This window comes from Schistocerca cancellata, chromosome 7, assembly GCF_023864275.1.
Source record: "Schistocerca cancellata isolate TAMUIC-IGC-003103 chromosome 7, iqSchCanc2.1, whole genome shotgun sequence".
NCBI classification, from domain to species: domain Eukaryota; kingdom Metazoa; phylum Arthropoda; class Insecta; order Orthoptera; family Acrididae; genus Schistocerca; species Schistocerca cancellata.
The window spans coordinates 135,137,434-135,158,932 of NC_064632.1; positions in this window are offsets into that span (position 1 = coordinate 135,137,434).

A 21,499-nucleotide genomic window follows, 5' to 3' on the forward strand; every position below is an offset into this window, starting at 1 on the left:
GTGACACCACAGACCAGAACCGGTCTCACACACGACAATGAATAAATTTAACAGAAACTTAAAGTGTAACATATCATTTTTACAATAAAATTAGTAGTTCACTACTGCCGTATTTAATAAACCACAGAACAAATTATATTTCTTCGTTTACTAATTTCGACCGTTAACTATAATTGTAAACATACTGTACTCAATCTTCTTTAGATTACTACTATCAACAGTTAACATTGTTTCTTCTAGTCATCTGTTAGATGACTATCAGTTTGGCTTTAGGAGAGATAAGGGCACCAGAGAGGCAATTCTGACGTTGCGCTTGATAATGGAAGCAAGGCTGAAGATGTTAAACGCACACTCATAAAATTTGTCGGCCTAGAAAAAGCGTTTGACAGGAAATGGTGCAGGATGTTCGAAATTCTGAGAAAAACGGCAGTAAGTTACAGGAAGGTGGGTGCAAGAACGTGCAAGAACCAAGAGGAAACAATACAATTGGAAGACCAAGATCGAAGTGCTCTGATTAAAAAGAGTGTAAGACAGGGCTGCTGTATTTCACTGTAGTGTTCTGTCTGCATATACAGACATCAGAAAAAGTTTTGCATCACCTCGGTTCCGAGAGTTCCAGAACCTGACAGAAAATTGGAATAGAGATCAACATAAACATCATTTCCGTCCTTTTTATTGCTCATGAAAACCACACATTGCGTATTGTACCACCATACAGCGAGAGGTGGTGGTCCAGATTGCTGTACACACCGGTAGCTCTATTACCCTGTAGCATGTCCTGTTGCATTGATGCATGGCTGTATTCGTCGTGGACTACTATCCACAAGTTCATCAAGGCACTGTTGGTCCAGATTGTCCACACCTCAGCGGCGATTCGGCGTACATCCCTCAGAGTGGTTGGTGGGTCACGTCGTCAATAAACAGCCCCTTTTCAATCTATCCCAGCTATGTTCGATAGGGTTCATGCGCTGGAGAACATGCTGGCCACTCTAGTCGAGCGATGTCGTTATTATGAAGGAAGTCTTTCACAATATGTGGGGCGCGAATTGTCGTCCATGAAGACGAATGCCTGGCCAATATGCTTCCGATATGGTTGTACTGTCGGTCGGAGGATGGCATTCACTTATCGTACAACCGTTACGGCGCCTTCCATGACCACCAGCGGCGTACGTTAGCTCCACACAATGCCACCGCAAAACAGCAGGGAACTTCCACCTTGCTGTATTCGCTGGACCGTGTGTCTAAGGCACTCATTCTATTTGGGTTGCCTCCAAACAAGTCTCCGACGATTTTCTGGTTGAAGTCATACGCGACACTCTTCGGTGAAGAGAACGTCATACCAATCCTGAGCGGTCCATTCGGCTTGTTGCTGGGTCGATCTGTACCGCGCTGCATGGTGTCGTGGTTGCAAAGATGGACCTCGCCATGGGCGTCGGGAATGAAGCTTCACATCATGCAGCCTATTGTGCACAGTTTGAGTTGTAACAAGACGTCCTGTGGCTGCACGAAAAGCATTATTCAACATGGTGGCGTTGCTGTCAGAGTTCCTCCGAGCCATAATCCGCAGGAAACGGACCTCCACTGCAGTAGTAACTCTTGGGCGGCCTGAGCGAGGGATGTCAACGACAGTTCCTTCCTCTATGTATCTCCTCCATGTCCGAACAACACCACTTTCGTTCACTCCGAGACGCTTGGACACTTTCCTTGTTGAGAGCCCTTGCTGGCACAAAGTAACAATGCGGACGCGATCGAACAGCAGTATTGACCGTCTAGGCATGGTTGAACTACAGATCACGCTTTGGGCAGTTCACTGATGAGCATATCGGCAGTCGGCAGCAAGTATACATCTGCACGGAAGTCTGATATTAGGGGAATACTGTGCTGTGAAACATGACAGATCCTCTACATTATCAACGATGACATTTCAAGAAAGCCTTGTATTGTGCGACACCTCATCACTCAAACAGAGACGCAACACAGCGAACACAGTTGAGGTCGACGCTGCGGCAGGCAACGGACAGCCAACAGCGCCGCTATGACTGGAACTGATCGGCTGTCGGACCCTCTCCGTTTAATAGGTGCTGCTCGTGCATGGTTGTTTACATCTTTGCGCGGGTTTAGTGACATCTCTGAACAGTCAAAGGGGCTGTTCTGTGATACAGTATCCACAGTCAACGTCTATCTTCAGGAGTTAAGATGTCAGGAAATAACTCCCTTGTTACTAGTGGAACTGCAGAGGGTGAGAACTGTGCGGGAAGACATCCAGCAAATAATTGAGGACGTAGGGTGCAAGTCCCACTCTGAAGTGAAAAAGTTCCCGCAGGAGAGGAATCCGTGGCGGGCCGCATCAAACCAGTCAGAAGCCCGATGACAAAAAAAGTTGTCTACTAGTGAAATGTAATCTTCTGATTTTAGTTAAGAGTACACCCTGTAGCACACTTTAACTGTATCTACCACTCTTACTGCACTACAGTTTTCCATTCTATTCATCATTATTGTAAATTAAATCTGGCCGAAATACATTATGAACATTAATTTCATTCATTTCATTAATAGTAAGTTTTCTTCCTCATAGTTTCCAAAATGTATTCCATCGCTCTCCGGTCTGCAGGCACATCCTACCAGTTCCTTGAGTGGTGAGGAGCCGGCCTCTGCCGTTATCTCCTGACTCCCTGGTTGAAAGAGATGACTCTCCTGTTTTGAGGGAAGTTCGTACTCCGGGTGAAGAGCACCGCCGACTGCCAGCTCGCGCGAGCTCGGTCCTGCCACGTTGGGTGGCGAAAGATGGCTCTGACGCTGTAATTCTAGCGGCGCTGTTGGCTGTCCATTGCCTGCCGCAGCGTCGACCTCAACTGTGTTCGCTGTGTTGCGTCTCTGTTTGAGTGATGAGGTGTCGCACAATATAAGGCTTTCTTGAAATGTCATCGTTAATAATGTAGAGGATCTGTCATGTTTCACAGCACAGTATTCCCCAATATAAGACTTACATGCAGATGTATACTTGCTGCCGACTGCTGAAATGCTCACCACTGAGCTACCCAACGGGTGATGTGGAGATGGTCACACGTGCGAAATGGCAAAGGCAGCGGCTGTCGTACCCTCGTTCCGAGATATGCAGAAAATCACAACTGGCGCGCCGAAAAAACCAAGACTGTCCTCTGTGTCGGCTCTCCGCCAATTTTGCAAGTGTACTGAGTACCCTGGTAGAACTGCCCAGATGGTCCACAACAGTGGACGTCCACCGAATGCCTCGAAAATTTCTCTTCGCTTCCCTGCACGCTACCAAATCTTCGTGGAGTCGCCAAAAATTGTCCCCTTCAGCGACCAAGCTGCTCGCGCAAATTGCGCCAATAGCGTACTTATAACACCGCGCCAGAACTCCCGCCTATTCCTCCAATGAGATTATTTGCCGCCAAAATCTATGCTCTCCCCTGCTAAACGTGAGACCAGAGAAACGCGCATGCATTCCACGCCTGCGGTGGGCGATGTTCTCCTTCCCAGAGCAAATCATAAGGTATGTCGGTCGCACACCCTACGTGGACAATACGCCTAGAAACGTCCCCTTTCAACAATTATACATGACTGTGCTTAAACTGACACACAATATTTTTAGCGCAACGCAATCTGACTTTCAGAAATCCCTACAAAAGAATGGCCCTGACTAACATTAACCTATGCGTTTCACAAATCGCTTACCTCACAAAAATCTTGGTTACTCGAACTACCGCAATACAGCGAGCGCCACTACTGCCAGCTAAATAAAAGATTCAAACTACGGAAGGCACTAACTACTGATAGGCATAGTTAGCAAATGAAAGATTTTGATAGAGAACAAACAATGTACACTCCTGGAAATTGAAATAAGAACACCGTGAATTCATTGTCCCAGGAAGGGGAAACTTTATTGACACATCCCTGGGGTCAGATACATCACATGATCACACTGACAGAACCACAGGCAAATAGACACAGGCAACAGAGCATGCACAATGTCGGCACTAGTACAGTGTATATCCACCTTTCGCAGCAATGCAGGCTGCTATTCTCCCATGGAGACGATCGTAGAGATGCTGGATGTAGTCCTGTGGAACGGCTTGCCATGCCATTTCCACCTGGCGCCTCAGTTGGACCAGCGTTCGTGCTGGACGTGCAGACCGCGTGAGACGACGCTTCATCCAGTCCCAAACATGCTCAGTGGGGGACAGATCCGGAGATCTTGCTGGCCAGGGTAGTTAACTTACACCTTCTAGAGCACGTTGGGTGGCACGGGATACATGCGGACGTGCATTGTCCTGTTGGAACAGCAAGTTCCCTTGCCGGTCTAGGAATGGTAGAACGATGCGTTCGATAACGGTTTGGATGTACCGTGCACTATTCAATGTCCCCTCGACGATCACCAGTGGTGTACGGCCAGTGTAGGAGATCGCTCCCCACACCATGATGCCGGGTGTTGGCCCTGTGTGCCTCGGTCGTATGCAGTCCTGATTGTGGCGCTCACCTGCACGGCGCCAAACACGCATACGACCATCATTGGCACCAAGGCAGAAGCGACTCTCATCGCTGAAGACGACACGTCTCCATTCGTCCCTCCATTCACGCCTGTCGCGACACCACTGGAGGCGGGCTGCACGATGTTGGGGCGTGAGCGGAAGACGGCCTAACGGTGTGCGGGACCGTAGCCCAGCTTCATGGAGACGGTTGCGAATGGTCCTCGCCGATACCCCAGGAGCAACAGTGTCCCTAATTTGCTGGGAAGTGGCGGTGCGGTCCCCTACGGCACTGCGTAGGATCCTACGGTCTTGGCGTGCATCCGTGCGTCGCTGCGGTCCGGTCCCAGGTCGACGGGCACGTGCACCTTCCGCCGACCACTGGCGACAACATCGATGTACTGTGGAGACCTCACGCCCCACGTGTTGAGCAATTCGGCGGTACGTCCACCCGGCCTCCCGCATGCCCACTATACGCCCTCGCTCAAAGTCCGTCAACTGCACATACGGTTCACGTCCACGCTGTCGCGGCATGCTACCAGTGTTAAAGACTGCGATGGAGCTCCGTATGCCACGGCAAACTGGCTGACACTGACGGCGGCGGTGCACAAATGCTGCGCAGCTAGCGCCATTCGACGGCCAACACCGTGGTTCCTGGTGTGTCCGCTGTGCCGTGCGTGTGATCATTGCTTGTACAGCCCTCTCGCAGTGTCCGGAGCAAGTATGGTGGGTCTGACACACCGGTGTCAATGTGTTCTTTTTTCCATTTCCAGGAGTGTATTTACCTTAATAGTGTTGAAAAATCATAATATACATAGCAGTTCATAATATCCAGTATTACAAATTCCAAAACTCCGCCATCTCTCTCCCCACATCCACCACTGCTGGCGGCTCACCTCCAACTGCGCAACGCTACGCACTGTTCACATCCAGCTGCCGCTGCCCAACACTACAATGGCAGACAACAATGCAAACTAGCCACAGACTGCACACAGCACAGCCAGTGATTTTCATACAGAGCGGTACGTAACGTTGCCAATAGGAAAACATAAACAGCCTACTTACATAGCCCCCATGCTCCGCACAAAAAAATTTTACAAATTGTTTTGGGCAGTGGCCAATAATGATTTGATAAAATTTTTCATAATTACAATAACAAAGAAATCAGAAGCACACACTTATTGATACAATGTTGGTCAAAAGCTAAAATTTTCTCACCGTCCATAAAGACAGTCCAGATTGTTCATCACAGTAAAATTTCAGTGATTTTTTTTTTCAAAGTCTGAGCAGTAAAAGAAAATGTACACAGAAGTAGTGGATTCCCGTGCAGTCTTGAAGAAGTAGTGTTGTCCTCCCAACGGAAAGACAGTGCTGACTCTTGATATGCAGACAGGTAATGGGCCACAACAGAGCGAACCCACAGCAGAGTCAGTCGAAGTTTTGAAGAATATTGGTAGGTAGGTCATCACAGAGCAGACCCACTGTAGTCCTGGTAGAGATTGTGGTATTGGTGGGCCACCAGAGGTGCAGACCCACTGCAGTCCTTGTAGAAATAGTGGTATTGGTGGGTCATCAAAGATGGAGACCCACTATAGTCCTTGTAGAGACGGCCAGCAGCCATCTGTTGCGACTGTGTAGGTGCCACAATCACAATCGAAGAGTCTTGTGGACAATATAGCAAGTCCATGAACCACCAATTGTGCACACACAAAAATGTTTTGAAATGTCCTTAGAACCAGCAATGCTGTTATCCAGTCCCTTGCAGAATTATTAACACACGTGCAAACACTATCAGTCCCAACTTCTCACATATTGTGCATTACTCTGACCAACAGAAACGTGTGCAGTGAAATGTAACTTAATTTGAAGAACTGGTGTTTATATTATTATAAATTTACAACATATGAATACAATTACAAAGGTACAAAAAAAACCAACATTAAAGAACATAATAGTACATATAACATTTGTAGTAATACAGGCTTTACAAAAGAATCGAAATAACATATACATCAGTGTTACAGTAATTATGACATAAGTAAATACATAAAAGATCAGGATAACTTTTGAAACATCAACTTTACACATGAGCATTAAAACAAAACAGAATAAATAATGTCTAAGCATATTTACAAGGTAAATAATATATTATTAATGCCAATTATATTTGAGGATAACAGTATTCCTCATCATAGTGAATGTAGCTTAGTATTAGAAGAAGAAAAAATTCTATGAAACTACACAGAGACAGGAAGAAAACAAATACACAAGGGTACTCAAACACATAGTGGGATAACACAAAAGGAAAGGACAGGGTTCGTTTTCAGTGTAACATTTGGTACTGCAGTCCAACCCAAAACTTCATTCCATAGATCTTTCGTCTTATTTCGATATTTGCTCCAGCCAAAAAAAATCCTATCCAAGCATGCTTTCTGTATTTTTCTCGTATAACCTCTCAGTGCATTTCTTCAAGTTCATCGCAACTCATTCTCTTATAGGCTACCCCCTCTTAAGCTAACTTAAATCTACTGAGCTCAGATGCTAAACTAAGGGACGAGGCAATGCAGCAGCACAAAACAATTAACACAAACATCAATGACAAAAAATTTAAATAGGCAAAGCAATTTCAATATTACAACTAATATAAGGCACTGTGCAGCAAACAAGAAATATAAATCAGTAGTAAAACTAGCTTAACAGAGTAAGGCAAAGTGAAATTTAGTAGCACTATGCCTGGCAAACAGCCGCAGCAAATGCAATAACTTATATCTAAACATGAGAAAGCTCAAGCAGAAAAAATATTACACTAAAGACAACAATGCAGACAAGGGAAATGTATATTCACATCTTAATGTCTATGTAATTAAAGTGGTGCACCACAAATTATTCTACAAAAGAAATTACCAAGTACTTGAAAAGAAAATTATATATGCAGTTACTGTTATTAGTCCCTTCTTATTGTTCTTTCCATTCCAAGAGCTCCTTTTTCAAAGAATGTGGATCAGAAAATAATTATTTAATAGATCTGTTGACAGAAAGTGTTCACATTAGCAAATGCATTTTATTTTACTTTATAAAACCAATGCTGCAACACAGCTGGAAACTAGATATCAAATGAAATAAGCAACTAAGAAAAGCAAAGCATAAAAATATCATTCAATAGTCATGTGACATTTCATAAGTTAGTAGAAAGTGTGTCAACTCTCGTAGAAAGACGCTTGACATAATCAGGTGTGCAGATGTAAGTAATGAGCGTGTCGTATTTGCGATGCTTTCTCTAAAGGAATGTCAATGGCGAGAATTATGGCCTCTTTTTTTCTCCACCTAATGACTTTCTTGTGTCAGACGACTACCTCTCAGCTGGGCGCCCAAAACGCATTACGTCAAGGTCACTTACCTTTCTTACTGAAATATTTACGACAGCAGTTTCTGCTACAGTGGAAGTCTCATATAAAAAAATTTCACAGGTTGAGAATTTGCTTTACAAATGTGTAGAAACAAAATCCTGTAAATATAAGTGTCCAAAAAATTTACGTTGGCATTGTGATACATTCACACCTATACACACATTTCATAAATCTTAAAGTACGATTCTCGGTTTCCAACATCCTTTTTCACAACCAGAGTCCCTAACCACTATTCATTACTCCTTACCTTATTAGACATATACATATTCGTCGACACTTCTTCAATATTTCATCTTAATAAATACATAGCATAATCAAATTCCTCATATAACATCAACTTATTGATCATAAACATACCTCAACAGCATAATACACATAGTTATCGTAATAATAACATCATAACACCTCGGTCAACTCTCAAAATCGTCGTAGCTTCCTCCAATAACTTCAAAACCTAAAAAAAATTTTCTGCTCATGTCAAAAGTGTCATCTGCCTCAAACGTACTTTAAAAATCATGATCGAATAGCAAATGTATCATTCAAAGCTCTCATAATATCACAATGGGTCCGAAAAAATATGAACAGTTCACAAAGTACAGACAAAATACAATTTCTTAAGTGGGAAGTTATCCAACGGTGTAATTACGTAAACATCTGTCACCGCCATAGTAAAAAAGTTTGTCTCTCTCAGTTAAATGATCAGATAGCTGTGTAATTTATGTGTTAGAGAAATATGGTACCGATGTGTAAAGTTGTATAAGCAAATACCATATTAGCTAGGGCTCCTTGTGCTTGCCAAACACATGGTACACAAAGTAAGCGTGTACCCCCTTGAGGATTAATGTAATTATACCCTCAGGTGTTACAGATTACAAGAATGGAATGAAATGTATTACGGAAAACATTTGTTTCATTGTACTTCAAATATCTTTAAAAATAAATGATTTAAGTACAAAATTAATCACTCAAATATGTGTCCTGTAGTGCTAAATGTGCGTCTTGCTGTAAGACAATCTCTGTGGAAGTGTCGTAGTTATTGTCCTCTGAAAGCTAAGTTCTGCAGAAGCCAATGTACTTACATCATGATAAACAAAACTGAAATGCTTTGCGTATAGATATCTTAGTTATTACACTTATTGTTGTGATGAAGAAAGTACTGTGCTGTAACGTATTGTTGTGCTACGAAAGAGGCTGTCTCATTGTAGCTATACCACAAAAGTTACTACTAAAACATGTTTTACTTTCCAGAATAATTCAGAAAAACTGTGCAGATATAAAACAGAAACACCACAAAAGCAACATTGTAAATTGTCACTCATTAGTAGTGTCGTGATAAATCGTGTAGCTGTCACATTAACTAACCACTGTGTCATCTGGTATCTCACAGAAAGTACTTTAAATCCAGAATGTATTTTCAACTAAACCAAAATGTTGCATTAAAATCTCATTAGCAGTACCTGTATATGTTCTAAGTATATAAGCCTTATAGTCGTTACGTGATCGTGCAACTAACAAGCAAGAATGTATAAATAACAACACTGTGTCGTCTGTTCACTATAACAATGCTATCGTAATTTCTGTTTAAATAAGTACTCTTGGTTCTTGACTGGATATTTAACTTCAAACATTGTTGCATGGTAACAGTTTCTAAGTCTGACAATGCATACTAGAAATGTGAAGTGAAAAGTTTTATGACAAAGACATAGTTAAAAAGCAGATTATCTTTCAATAAACGGTTTTACATGTGAAATGTGGTGTAAACCTTTACTCTTCCTAGTACGCAGAGTTTCAACTTTAACGCAATTATCATGTGGTATACGTCGGTAAAGGATACTGGAATAGCGTCTATGTTATTTTTCCCTGAGCCAGCGGGCGCACGTGGCTGCCTGCGGTGCGAGTCATTGTCTGTTTCTTTGTTGGCGCGCGTCGTTATTGGGATTTGGAGACCTAACTTCTACAAATTCACTGTGACGAGAGGGCCCTGCCGTGTTTGAATCCCGCCAGTTCTGATGAAATTCAGGTCTGTCGTTATGATTATATCGTCTGTCGTGATGTCGGTAGTTCCTGTAGTTTCTTTCTTGTCGGTTAAGTGGTGTAGATTTTCTCCCTGGATTATCACTGCACAGTGGACCATTGCGTCTGAAGTTATTCTGTCTCCCTTGGTAATATTTATTTTGGTCCCCATATTGTCTGTTTCTCTGATTGTCTCTGTGATAGTCATTCCCTGTAATTATTACTATTCTGCCAACGGTTGTCATATGGGTGGTGTCTGTTTTGGTCACAATTTGTGTTGTGAGAATAGCCTTGTCGCGTCCAGTTGTTATTTCTGTCATTGCGGAATTGTGACGGATGTGACCTGTAATTGTTGTGCTCCTGTTTTCGCGTTCCGCGATTGTCAGTGTCAATTTCCAGTTCTTGTAAGAGCCCCTGAAAAGCTTTAATGTCGTCTTTGCAACGTCCTGCCAAAATAATATGTCGTAAATGTTCAGGTAATTTGATTAATCAAATGCGGATGAGTTCTGAGGGGCTGTATGGGTTTGAAGGGTACTGATTCTTGTGCAACATGTCTTCAAAATATTTCACAAGACTGGAAAATTCAGATTGTTCAAAGTGTTTCATCATCATGATGTTATGTTTTACTCGGTCTTGTGTGGCTTGAGACCAATATGCTGAGAGGAAGGCATAGTAAAATTCTCCTTCACTGTGGCAATCGTGAATGACCGATCGCATTCTTACAGCTGGTTCATTCTCCAAGTAGCCACACATAAATTCTAATCTGTGTTCTAATGACCAGTTGGGAGGAAAATAATGAGAGAATTGATGAAGCTACACTTGTGGATGAATGTCGTTGCCAGAATTCTTAAATGTTTTGAATTTACGTGTAGTAATGAACAGCTTATAGTCAAAATCATCATGTCGGCGAGTCGCATGTCGGTCATTGTTACGTCGTTTCGGCGGTTCCATCTCTAAATTCGGTGTACCTTGCCAATTTCTTTCATAATTTCCGAAGTGCCCTGTGTTATTATTTTGTGGCTGTTCCGTATTTCTATGTCCCTCTTCCCGCATTGGAGTGCGAGTGTCCTCTGAAATACGTAATTCTTGTATTACCTGTGTCAGCTGATCTTGTACTTCCCGGATTTCTCTTTGGTGTTGCGTATCAATTTGATTCAGATTTTGTTTCAGTTTCCTAATTTGTTTGCACTGTTCTGTGTCATTAAAGACTGCCGGTTTTGTGTCATTCAGATTATCATCTACCTTCGTAGATAAATTATTTAGCTGATCCGAAAGATCAACTACTTTCTCTGATAATGAACTAATTTCCTCCATGTGTCTTTCTACTGTGTCCTTTAAGTTTTCCTGAGTTTTTGCAAGTTGCGTAACCGAATCGGTAGATGCAACTGAGTCCATTTCAGCTTTCAAGGTCTCATGATTTTCATGAACAATAGTTTGCAGTTCTTTTATGGCTGCATCGTGATTCTGTAATGCATTTTCATGCCGCGAAAAAATAGGTTAAAATGCTCACAAATTTGTGTTTTTACATCATTACAGACTTTTTGACATTTCGATTCAATGTTATGTAACTCAGTAGTTAAATCTTCACGTGTTTGTTCAAGCTTATGTTCCACTGAGTCTAACTTTTGAAGCTTTTTTTTTCCATTGCATCTAACTGTTGCTGTGTTTGTCTCTGGTGTTGATCCATTGTGTCAAACTTTTGAAACTTTTGCTGTGTTTGTCTCTGGTGTTGTTCCATTGTGTCTAACTGTTGAAGATTTTGTTCCATTGTGTCTAACTTTTGAAGCTTTTGCTGTGTTTGTCTCTGATTTTGTTCCATTTGTTGCATTAGCTGTAATAACAATGCATTAGTGTCTGGAATCTGCTCCTCTACGCTTTTCGGCAGTGCATTTGCACCGGCAACATTCACATTTTGACAAGCAGAAAATGTGTCTTGACTCATTTGAGAAAACGGTGAGAACCCAAAACCTAAGTCTACAGTATTTGCAATATTGTGTTCTGTCATTTCGGATTCCTGAGGCGAGCTGTTGCCGACCGATCGATCGATAATGCTTCCCTGTTCACTACCTGTTTCACTGTCTACACCATTATTTGCCGCCCGCTCCATTTCCCTATGCACAATTACCAAATTACTACTTCGAATGTCTGTTAATTCACTACACAGTGGTGCTGATAAGCTATGCTCGTCGTCACTATTATTTCTCAGTTTACTTTGGAGCCTAGTGTTACGTTTTTCACACGCCATTATTGTCACAATATTTCACACGATAACACAGAAAAGCACAATTTGAAGTGCAAAAATAAGAGAACACATTAACATAGCACTGAAAATAACATCTAGTTAATTGCAAGCGTAGCTGCGAAATACTTGGTGCAAATTTACATACGTGCCACACGTGTTTTACTGTACAACAATGAAAGACTGCAACAACAAAGGATATTCTCTCTACAATTACGTGCTAGCAATAAACAAAATCTACACTAATTACACAAACTACAAGAAAAAATCAGAAGATTCCAGTGAGGTATCCTCGACTAAGGGTCGACATATGAAACGTCCCCTTTTGACAATTATACATGACTGTGCTTAAACTGACACACAATATTTTTAGCGCAACGCAATCTGACTTTCAGAAATCCCTAAAAAAGAATGGCCCTGACTAACATTAACCTATGCGTTTCACAAATCGCTTACCTCACAAAACTCTTGGTTACTCGAACTACTGCAATACAGCTAAATAAAAGATTCAAACTACGGAAGGCACTAACTACTGATAGGCACAGTTAGCAAATGAAAGATTTTGATAGAGAACAAACAATGTATTTACCTTACTAGTGTTCAAAAGTCATAATATATATAGCAGTTCATGACATCCAGACTTACAAATTTCAAAACTCCGCCATTTCTGTCCCCACATCCACCACTGCTGGCGGCTCACCTCCAACTGCGCAACGCTACGCGCTGTTCACATCCAGCTGCCCAACACTACAATGGCAGACAACAATACAAACTAGCCACAGACTGCACACAGCACAGCCAGTGATTCTCATACAGAGCGCTACGTAACGTTGCCAATAAGAAAACATAAACAGCCTACTTACAGCCTGTGGAATGCAGGCCGCAGGTAATTCTAGTTCCCTCTCGTGGGCCAACTTGATGGCGAGACTGCAATGCCTGCGCTCACAGGCAAAGCACTCACGCTTCTGTAGACACCCGGAATCTTTCCTGAAGGAGCCTACGGCTGTTCCTCTCACTTCTGCTGCCCCGGCCACGTCTACCTGCCTTCCTTACCAACACATAAAAAATCTAGTACCATGACTATTACTGTTAGCGGTTGGCTCAAATGGCTCTGAGCACTATGGGACTCAACAGCTGAGGTCATCAGTCCCCTAGAACTTACTGCTTAAGCCTAACTAACCTAAGGACATCACACACATCCATGCCTGAGGCAGGATTCGAACCTAAGACCGTAGCAGTCGCGGGATTCCGGACTGAAGCGGCTAGAACCCCTTGGCCACCACGGTCGGCTTGTTAGTGGTAAATGAACTCAGTCATTCCCTTTTATCCCTATAAGTACTCGTCCTGATGGCTCGCTACGTAGCTGAGATGGCTGCAGTGCCTCTGCAGGGACTACATAATTAACAAGGTTATGCCTTGCGCAAAAGATTGCCACCTTTCACTACCTCACACTGGTAGAATTTTTTTTCGCTTAGGAAGTGTAACACTTAGATGACGGTGGTGTGACACGGAAAAGTGATAGAAAATTGCCGACCTGTGTGGCCGAGCGGTTCTAGGCGCTTCAGTGTGGAACCGCGCGACCACTACGGTCGCTGGTTCGAATCCTGCCTCGGGCATGGATGTGTGTGATTTCCTTAGGTTAGTTAGGTTTAAGTAGTTCTAAGTTCTAGGGGACTGATAACCTCACATGTTAAGTCCCATAGTGCTCAGAGCCATTTGAACCATTTTTTGATAGAAAATTAAATTGTGTAAACCCATTCTAGTGCACTTTAACTAAAAGGGGGAAATATGTAGGATGCTTTACCAATCTTCTGATTCTGCTAATATTTAAATGTCACCCAGAACACATAAATACGCAAGGAGATCAAAGCCGCGTGCATTCCACACCAGTGGTCGACAATATTCTTCTTCCCAGGGCAAATCATAGGCTCCGTCGGTTGCACACCAAAGGTGGACAATACGCCTCCGGAAAGCAGGCAGGTCATTGTACTGCTGAAGACGACCTCCCCCCGTAAGCCAAGTTTATTGCTAGATGCCATCGCCTGCGCTCAGAAGCAAAGCGCTCACGCTTTTGTCGAAACGCGTATGCTTTCCTGAACCAGCCTACGGCTGTTTATTTCTCTTGTACCGCCCCGGCCACGTCTCCCTGCCGTCCCCATCGATACAGAAAAAATCTAGTACCACAACAATTATTGCCAGTGGTAAACAAACTCTGTCATTCCCTGGCATATCTATAATTATGCACTGGTACTTTATAATCGTAACTGATTAGGCAAATAATTTTGTTTAGTATGTTACTACCTCTTTCGCTCTTTCTTCTGTGTGAGCACTATAGTTTCGTCTCTTGTCCAGGAGACTAAATATGGTGGCGGACTTTTAGTTTATGGAATTGTTGCATAATACACTACTGGCCGTTAAAATTGCTACACCAAGGAGAAATACAGATGATAAATAGGTATTCATTGGACAAATATATTATACTAGAACTGTCATGTGATTACATTTTCACGCAGTTTGGGTGCATTGATCCTGAGAAATCAGTACCCAGAACAGTCACCTCTGGCCGTAATAACGGCCTTCATACGCCTGGGAATGGAATCAAACAGAGCTTGGATGGCATGTACAGGTACAGCTGCCCATGCAGCTTTAACACGATACAACAGTTCATCAAGAGTAGTGACCGGCGTATTGTGATGAGCCAGTTGCTCAGCCACCATTGACCAGACGTTTTCAATTAGAGAGACATCTGGAGAATATGCTGGCCAGGATAGCAGTTGAACATTTTCTGCATCCAGAAAGGACCGTACAGGACCTGCAACATTCGGTCGTGCATTATCCTGCTGAAACGTAGAGTTTCGCAGGGATCGAATGAAGGGTAGAGCTACGGGTCGTAACACATCTGAAATGTAACGTCCACTGTTCAAAGTCAGTGCGAACAAGAGGTAATTGAGATGTGTAACCAATGGCACCCAATACCATCACGCCGGGTGATACGCCAGTATGGCAATGACGAATACACACTTCCAACGTGAGTTCACCGCGATGTCGCCAAACACGGATGCGACCATCGTGAGGCTGTAAACAGAACCTGAATTCATCCGAAAAAATGACGTTTTGTCATTCGTGCACCCAGGTTCGTCGTTGAGTACACCATCGAAGGCGCTCCTGTCTGTGATGCAGCGTCAAGGGTAACCGCAGCTATGGTCTCCGAGCTGATACTCCATGCTGCTGCAAACGTCGTCGAACTGTTCGTGCAGGTGTTTGTTGTCTTGCAAACGTCGCCATCTGCTGACTCAGGGAACAAGATTTGGCTGCACGATCCGTTACAGTCATGCGGAAAAGATGCCTGTCATCTCGACTGCTAGTAATACGAGGCCGTTGGGATCCAGCACGGCGTTCCGTATTACCCTCCTGAACCCACCGATTCCATATTCTGCTAACAGTCATTGGATCTCGACCAACGTGAGCAGTAATATCGCGACACGATAAACCGCAATCGCAATAGGCTACAATCCGAGCTTTATGAAAGTCGGAAACCTGATGGTACGCATTTCTCCTCCTGACACGAGGCATCACAACAACGTTTCACCAGGCAACGCCGGTCAACTGCTGTTTGTGTATGAGAAATCGGTTGGAAACTTTCCTCATGTCAGTACGTTGTATATATCGCCACCGGCGCCAACCTTGTGTGAATGCTCTGAAAAGTTAATCATTTCCATATCACAGCATCTTCTTCCTGTCGGTTAAATTTCGCGTCTGTAGCACGTCATCTTCGTGGTGTAGCAATTTTAATGGCCAGTAGTGTATCATCAAAGCGACTCTTAAAAGGTTCTCTTTCAATATAATGTACCTGGTCTTTTCAGACACAACAGACAATTTAATCCCTTAGCACCACTGGTGTAATCCTTGAACGTCTGTGTTACAATTTTTTTCCAGGTTACTTCAAGAGTTTCCCTTCACAAAAATTATGATGTCGTCGAGACATGACACGACTCTTATGACCACTTTGTTGTCCTGCAGCTCTCTTAATACTGGGTCGAATAGCAAATCTCAGAAGATAGGGCTTCTTATGGCTCACTCTGAGGAGGCTTTCGAAATTTATTTTCCACCATTCTCTCCTCGACACGTCAGAGTTTCCTCTGATTTCGTAATAGTTTTTAATACCGTTTTATAACGCTCTTTAGTGATCCAAGCTTCTCAGGCGATTGAAAAGAGCTAGCCGCCACTGATTATTTAACACACCGGCGATATCTACCATAATGTTTGCAATGTATTTATGCAAAAAGGTATTTCCAAGCTTTATCGCATCAGTTTTCGGGGTCTTCTGTTGGCTTCCCACTTCTGAACCCTTATCATTGAGAATCCATCTCATGCACAACTTCTTCTCCTGCAGTCTAAAGAATATCGGCTTCCGCACCATTTCCTCTATCAGTTAGACAGAAATAAGATTGAACACCAGCATTATGGCTGTAGCACGACGTTTTTTATTGTTAGACATACCGTTATATTCCACTGTTCCCGTGGAAGCAGCGATGTAATAAATGTTACAGAAGCGTATGAGTTTGAGATCTCAAATCTGCCTTTCTAACTTAACGTACCAGTTTATCTCTGTTTCGTCAGATATGGCGCTGATGAAACTGAAATTCGCAGAATTCGTTACCTACAAAGAATATAGGAATTCTGACTACATTCGTTTAGCATGCTAATTATTGGTTCAAGGGGACCTTTTTTCCATGTTGAAAACATCAGTAAAGCGTAGAAACCAATATCTCCTCGAGAAAGTAAACAGCGCAGAAGCGTAAAAGCGGTCACGTGGGAACTTTCCAGCTGTGATTCATCGCCGCCTGATCTGCAGTGGGAGAACCCGAGCATAACAACTGAGAAAAAAAAATAACACGGGCAGCCAGAAACCCGGTATGCACAAGCACTAAACGGCACTTAATATTAACGATCCCTCTTGGACCAGTTTGTTGCGTATTTTCTTTAATTAGCTACTTTCATTTATTCATTCTTTTAACTGGCATCATTAAGCACTTCTTGGTCTTACTTAATTAGGCGTTCTTCATCAGTTTTCCATCCTGAAAAAATAGTGATACACACAACGGTATATAGCTCTGAAAACATAGTGTCCAATGATAGACACAACGGTATAGAGCTCAACGGAATCACAGAATTACTTTGAAGACTGTTTGTAAGGAGCGCATCCGTGACTATGTTAAATATTAAAACAACAGAAACATTACATAGTAAGGCAATAAAATTTGCATTTATCAGTAACGACGCGTTTCAGAGACCTACTGAAGTACCAAGAACAGGCTACAGTTTTTTGATATTTAGTTACTGAGCACAGATTACGGATAAAATGACTTTTGTATTCCAAATTCACGGAATTTTCTGATTTTAAAAAAGGAAACACAACAATAAATTTATGATGTAGATACTTTTCATTTGACACTTACTCCATAACTATCTGCAGTTTTGTTCCATTTGCGCCTTGTGTTACTCGATAGAACAAGGGCCTTGTCTACTTTTAGATTCTGCATTAAAATGGAACAATACAATGCAATGTGAACAGACATTGCAATGTAATTATAATTATAATTAGATATTGCACAGAATTTATAATAATTAAATACAACACTTTTAACATAATCAATATAATAAAGTCATGATATGAAATTAGCTAATTAACTAATAACCGATCTTACAGACTTTAATTTTTCACATACTTATGTAATTGCGTACCATTGCATATTTATCAGAGACTGAGAAATAAATGTAGTTTGTCTCTCAATTATCATCAGCACTTGAAGACAGATCGACAGAGTTTGAGAGTGGTTCAAGGAAAAATAACGTAGTTCTTGTGAAGTTCGTTTTGGTTTTTAAGTTCTCATTGTGCATATATTGGTTGATAATACAGTTATGTATTAATGTGTGACACCTGGATTCGTCCCCAAATTATTTAAGGCAGTACGGTTGAGTATGGGTTGCAATATTGTAGGATCATTGTCAATGTTCTTAGGTAAATGTCTCCTTTTGTTCGAATGAGTTGCAACAGCTGCACGGTTTTGTTTTTTTAAATCAGATCTTTTTGGTGCTCATTATAGTTTACGTTAAATCATCTGTCTGTCTGTATGGCGTAAAAATATTCCCTACATAAATTGGTTTTAAAGGCCAGTTTTTTCAGTTTGTAAATTTTTTAGTAATTGGTTATAGTAGTGTCTGCCCTAATATGCTTTTTGTTCTAAAAGCGATATTAGTTCAGCACTTCTCAAATATTCTGGACTTCAATGAAGAACTGTCTCATATGGATTGGAAGCTGTCACACGGGACAATTGTCTTTTCTTGAGCTTCCATTTTAGCCTCTTCATCTTTCTTATGTTCTAATAATGCTGTAAACAGTGCTACACATAATTTTTCACCCAGCGTTAAACAATAAATGTAAAATGGATAGCTTGCTCGGCTATTAGCAACATTTTTACTGTCAGGGCTTTGATATTATGTTTTCAACAGATCTAACGACTTTGTATTTATGGGAGCGTTTTTCGCGAGGGAATTCCAGGATTGCTTACCTGAGGATAAAAAACGTTATAGTGAAGGTTATTGAGTGGTTTTATTGTTTTTGCAGTCGTTAGATGTTACAGCTCTGCTATTTACCTCATGGGTATCAAATAATTCAACTATAAAACTATTCAAGGCGATCGAAACAGCTTAAGCGTAATCAGAATATTAATGTCGCAGAAAGCTGAAAGCTGCAGTGACTCCTTGCAATAGCAGCAAATTGATAGGGTGAACACACCATGGATTGAGTGTTCTTTGTCCTTATAACCTGAATATACAGATTTCTGGATACACGTCTCATTTGACTTAGCAAACAATCCATCTTTTAGGTCCTGTCGAAGAAGGAATGAACAAATTTTAAAAATTCAGAGATAAGTAGTGCAAGTACAAAGCTTTTTCATGTCGCAGAATAAAAGAATAACTGCATTAATAATCTTTCGTGCTATACTGCCTGAGTATCATAGTATTCGGAGAAACATGTCTTAATATCAAGTACAAAATAAAAAACTGAAGAATGGAAAAAGTGAAGATTCTAAGTGCTATTTTTTTCACAAAATGTGTTTCCAGTGTTGTGTTCTCGGTACTCTGTTGCATGTGCCTACACTTGATCCAAACGCCAAACTAAGGTAAAAGTCTTTTAAAAATGTATTAGTAGGTGGCGTATGGTCTTCCTGCCCTCGGACGTCCACATTTAAAAGTGCCCGTTGGACACTGTAGACAGGCAGTACACCCGTGGATATTTTGATTATATCGTAAGTGGTTTTTGCTGACTGCAGTTCTACTAGTTAAAAATGTAATGCTTTGTTTCTGTACTTGTGTTATTACAAGTAAAATATAGTTTCTTAGTATTAATGGCAGTTGGAGCAAATAATTTCTTCCTGCCATTTTGTCGAAAGTGACATTTCTGCCTTAGTATTAATGGCACTTGGAACAAATAATATCTTCCTTCTATTTTGCAAAAACTGATATTTTTGAGACCCTGACTGTGTAAAAAATTCATTTTTTCAAAGAAGAAAACAGCAATCACCCATTTTTAATAATGTTATTTATTAACACAAATAGCACCCCTACTGGTTTGGAATCTGCAGGTGCATCTTCGGACGGCAAATAAAGTTTATATCTTATTTGTTGTTGCTTACATTAGTTGTTGGATGAAAAACCGCCACAACTAATGCAAACAATAACTAATGTAATGTAAACGTTCTAAATTATAGCCGTTGGTTCGAAACCAGTAATGACGTTATTTGTGTAGATAGATAATAGTATTTAACGGTGGCTAGTTGTTGATTTCTTCTTTGCAAGAATCATTATCTTGTAAAAACATTTTTATTCGCACTTACAAGCAGTCAGTTTCCTGGAATGGTACATTCTCAATTAAGTACTTATTTTCCGATTTTGTCTCATTTTTTCGGCGGTGCAATTAGCAGCATAGTTCTGTGGTACCAGAATGGCTTCTTAGTTTTTGAGATATAAATCTGGTAAGTAAAATTTGAGATAAAATGACCATCTTGAAAGCGTCATATGCTTTACATGATTTTTTGTTTACCTGTCTCATTCACAATTTTTTTGAACGAGCAAGCAATTGCTGTCTTCTGAATGTATAATATAATTAAAAGAAGAAAGCATTACTGTCTACTACATTAAAAGGTAAAGAACAAAACAGAAATTATAATATAAGCATGTTATATCCCTCACTCTGCAGCACTGCAACAAGTCAGGAACGCGTAAAAATAATACGAGTCAGATTTCAACCAGTGTACATAGGATGCAAATACTTTCTAGAGGTCGTTGATGAATGTATAGCGTATAGATGATTGTGCGAAGTAATTAGAAGAAGGTTAATTTAGAGGTACAGCTCTTAAAAATATGCTCAGTTGTATCTAAGTAAGCAAAGCAACTTTTATATTTAACCATATAAAAGTTTATTAGTTTTCTCACAGTTTATATCTGATGATAATTTAGCAAATTATTCAAGAAATAAATAAGTCATTACAACGTATTCGATTGTAGCATAATTTCAGTAATCAAATTATATTTGGCCAAGAAAGACCACGAACCTACTATGCTGTCATAGTAGGAGGAGAGGTGATACTCCTACGTGGCGCGTCCCAGGTGGCGGATAGGGAAGTCCTCTCTGGTTTACTGGCGGACTTGAGTGAAATCAAATAGCTCTCGCGGACCAAACACACCCTCTGCGGTTAACAACCGTAGTTGTAAATCGGAGCTTGCTCCAACTAAGGTTGACAACCGTCGAAAGTCAAAAATGGAAAGGTCTTTTAGGAAAAATAATTACACCGTCTTGCTCAAAAAGGCAGAAAAAGGCTACATCGGATTCGGTGGGTAGTCAACTAGAAGACAGCAACAAATCGGAGCGTTTGCAACCATCCAAATGCACACTAAAACACAAAAAGAAGATTAAATTATAAAATAAATTATAAAATAAATTATATAGCAACACACAATATAAACTCACTACTTCAGACCGGAAAACTCAAGAAGTTCGCAGATGAACTAAATAAACAAAAAAATTTAATAACAGGAATCCAAGAAATGAGAAACACCACAGAGGACCCATTCGAATCACAAGGATACAGAAGTTATAATGGGAAACCAAGACCGAGGGCAATGAAACAATGTCCCCCGTTTGGAACAGGGTTTTTAGTAAACATAAAATTAATAGATTCAGTAACGGATTTCCAAGCAGTATCACCAAGAATTGCGACTCTAAGCTGTAAAACTATGAATAAAGCCTATATAATAATAAATGCTCATGCCCCAAGAAATGAAAAAAA